The sequence below is a fragment of the Ovis canadensis genome, chromosome 13 (assembly GCF_042477335.2).
Source record: "Ovis canadensis isolate MfBH-ARS-UI-01 breed Bighorn chromosome 13, ARS-UI_OviCan_v2, whole genome shotgun sequence".
Classification (NCBI taxonomy): domain Eukaryota; kingdom Metazoa; phylum Chordata; class Mammalia; order Artiodactyla; family Bovidae; genus Ovis; species Ovis canadensis.
In genome coordinates, this window is record NC_091257.1 from 82957057 (window position 1) to 82960840 (window position 3784).

Below are 3784 nucleotides of genomic sequence, written 5' to 3' on the forward strand. Positions count from 1 at the left end.
AATACCTTTTTTAAAAGTAAAAAACAAAGTGGTATAAATGCATTCAAGTATGTTAATGGAAATGTAAATAGGCCCGTCAAAAACAAGAGAAATAAGATCGTTTTTAAAAAACATATACAGCTGTAAGCCATTTGCAAAAGACGCTTTGAAAACATGATACAAAGATGTTATAAGGACAGAAGGAGGCAAATGAACACTAAACCACTTATCTGCTAGGCAAAGAGTATTATTAGGGAAAAAACTTAGTAATAATTCAGAAAAAGTTACAATGAGCCTGAATCTAACCTGTATGCCCCTCATAAAATAGCTTCAAAATGTATAAAGCACAGATTGACAGAATCACAAAATGGCAGATAAATAGTGCCTGGTCCTTGAGAGATCCGTATTTGGGAGCTGTGATGATGAGATCCAGGAATAGGGTGGGTCTGCTACTTCTAGGTGGTTCTGGGCTAAGTCCAGTCCCTTGGCAGAGCAAAGGAGAACTTTAGGCTGGGCAGTTAGCCTGGACTCCCTAGGACTCCTCCCAAGGACTGGGCTCCCTGAAATGCTGGGAAGGGGACTGATGTTCCCCAGAATGGCTGTGCCTGGGAGGAAGGGAGAATCCTGAGCTGGAAGCCACATCCTTTCTTCATTTTCCTTCTCTAGCTTCTCTGTTGGCCTCTCTGGTCCTCAAAACCCTTGTGGGTCCTTCCTGTCGTGGAAGCAGGCATATGCAGAGGCTACTGAATAAAACCCAGTAGGAAAACTGAATTCTCGTAACTTGGGATTTCAGGGACTTCAGCCATCCCCTCCCCACTTCATTCTTTCCATTGCTTCCCCTCAGTCAGCCTCCTCCAGCCAGGGTAGCCCCAGGGTTTCCTCTTGCCCAGCAAACCTCTGTCTTCTTGTTACTCCTCTGCTTGGTGGCCAGGAGCTTCGCCTTGAGAAACAGCCAAGGTCAGGATGGGTCTCACATGTGGACGAAGACAGCTGAGCCCTGGGAAGTGGCACAGAGAAACTCTGTGTTTTCCATTCTTCCATGAAGTCCTCTCCTCTCTCCTCCAACTTCTGCCTCAGAGCACCCACTGAGGCCCAGGCATGCTTCTCTCTGCCCCTTCCTCATCTGCTGCGGCTCAGGAGCCCCGTGGGATCCACGTGTCTTGGTGCCTCCCTGACCAGAGCTGACAGTCTTAGAAAGGTACCCCTTCTGAGGGTGAGAGAGGCACCTCGGGAGCCAGAGGTAGTGCAAAGGGAAGCACGGAAGGGGCTACAACTTGATATTTACTAAAGCAAGGCTGGATCAGAGGAAGCCTGTCCAAAAGAGGTCTTGTCTTGTTCAGTCGCTGCTCAGTCACTCAAGCCGTGTCTGACTCTGTGACCTCATGGACTGCAGCCCGCTAGGCTCCTCTGTCTGCGAGATTCTCCAGGCAAGAATACTGGAGTGGGTTGTCATGCCCTCCTTCAGGGGATCTTCCCGACCCAAGGATCGAACCCATGTCTCTTATGTCTCCTGCACTGGCAGGTGAGTTCTTTACCACTGAGCACCACCTGGGAAGCCCGTTCAGTCGCTAAGAGGTGCTCAGTAGTAGAGTCTGTCTCTCCCTATAGCACCAGGAGGGGGAGCCCTTGGGAAATGTAATCCACCAAAGCCCTCTCCTTGCCCCACCCTTATCCACAGCCTCCTGCTAATATGGTTTCAGTTCAGTTCAGTTCAGTTGCTCAGTCGTGTCCGACTCTCTGCGACCCCATGAATTACAGCGCACCAGGCCTCCCTGTCCATCACCAACTCCCGGAGTTCACTCAGACCCACGTCCATCGAGTCAGTGATGCCATCCAGCCATCTCATCCTCTGTCGTCCCCTTTTCTTCCTGTCCCCAATCCCTCCCAGCATCAGAGTCTTTTCCAATGAGTCAACTCTTCACATCAGGTGGCCAAAGTACTGGAGTTTCAGCTTTAGCATCATTCCTATGGTTTAGGTGCACTTAAAATCCTCAACTATGAACATTAATAAAACTACAGCATCCTTATGGGGATATGGTTAAAACAAAAAGACCAAAACCAAAAGATTCAAACTTTTGATCAGATAAAATATATACTGCCCCTGCCCCTCCCTCCAAAGTCACTACAGGCAAAAGAAAACTGGAATGCAACATTCCAATAGGAATTAAAAATAGACAAGCCAGGGACTTCCCTGGTGGTCCAGTGGCTAAGACTGCACTCCCAATGTAGAGGGCCCAGGTTCAATGCCTGGTCAGGGAACTAGATCCCACATGCTACAATAAAGACCAGGCGCAGTCAAATAAATAAATTTTTTAAAAAACTGATATAGGTGTGAGAATACCGCAAAACAACTGAAAAACTTTGAGTAGACGTAGATGTGAAGTGGGAACTGACAGGACTCAGTGAAGAGACTGAATGAAAAAGAAAAATTATCTCAGTGTTGTGGGGAGGGAGGTGGGAGGGGGGTTCATGTTTGGGAACGCATGTAAGAATTACAGATTTTAAAATTTTAAAAATAAAAAACTAAAAATAAATAAATAAATAAACAAAAAGAAAAATTATCTCAGAAACCTAAATTCAAGATGCACACGGGTGAAGATATCCGACTGAGAAGAAATAAAGGAAAAAACAAATGAAAGAAAATAGGAGAGATTATAGATGAGGCAACAGAAATGGAATCAAATTGAATATAGTTGAAGAAAATTAAGCTGTATTGAATTTTATATTGAAGAGGAATGGAAGGAAAACAAAGGAACAAAGGTGATACTTAAAATGGTAATTCAGTAAAACTTTCCTCTATCTGAAAGGACAAGGCCCCAAATATAAATACGATAAAGACACACTGTATGCATAGTTGGGAAAACTGACTCAGAGGTGTCAGCTCTAAGAAAAAGGCCCAGTAAAACTATTATGTCAAACTCTAGGTACTAGTTAAAAAAAAAAAATCATCTGGCCTCTAGGAAAAATAGATAAGATTACTTACACAATAAAGGAAAATGAGATGGAATCAAACTCTAACAGCAATGTATAGAACTAAAAAGTTGATAAACTGAATACTTAGAAAACAGGGAATTCCCTGGTGGTCCAGTGGTTGGGGCTCTGCACTCTCACTGCTTAACAGTCCTGGGTTCAATCCCTGGTAGGAGAACAAGATCCCATAAGCTGCCTGGTGTGGCCAGGCCAAAAAAAAAAAAAAAAAAAAAAGGTAAAAAACCCCAGCTGTTATTAAAAACAAACACAGCTGAAGAATAGAAAACCTACGAGGGAAAGAACAACAGTCTTAAAACTACTAGAAAGAACAGAGAAAACACAAATATACAAAATAATAAATAACCAAAATAAAAGAGTATAACTACTTTGCACAACTGTCAGCAAATACATTTGAAAATCTTGAAGAAATAGTCATTTTTTTTTTTAGAAAACTGTAATCGGTCCTCATAGAGGTATGTAGAGCCCATCCAACCGATTTCCATAGATGAACTAAAGAAAGTTACCCCCAGAGCTGCCTCTTCAAAGAAAACTCCAGGTCCAGGTAAGTTCATAGAATTCTATTAACCTTTAAAGAGTAGATAGTTCCAATGTTCCTTAAACTTTTTCAGAATGTAGGAATGGAAGAAATCATCTAAATTATGTTTATGTACTAAGTATAATATAAATATCTGATAGATTACCCCCTCCACACGCACACACACACACACACACACACACACACAAAACCATAACCCAATCTCACTTAAAGATATCAGTGAAGAAAACATAAGTAAATTAGTTACAAACAGAATCTATCAGCACACTGAAAAAGTAA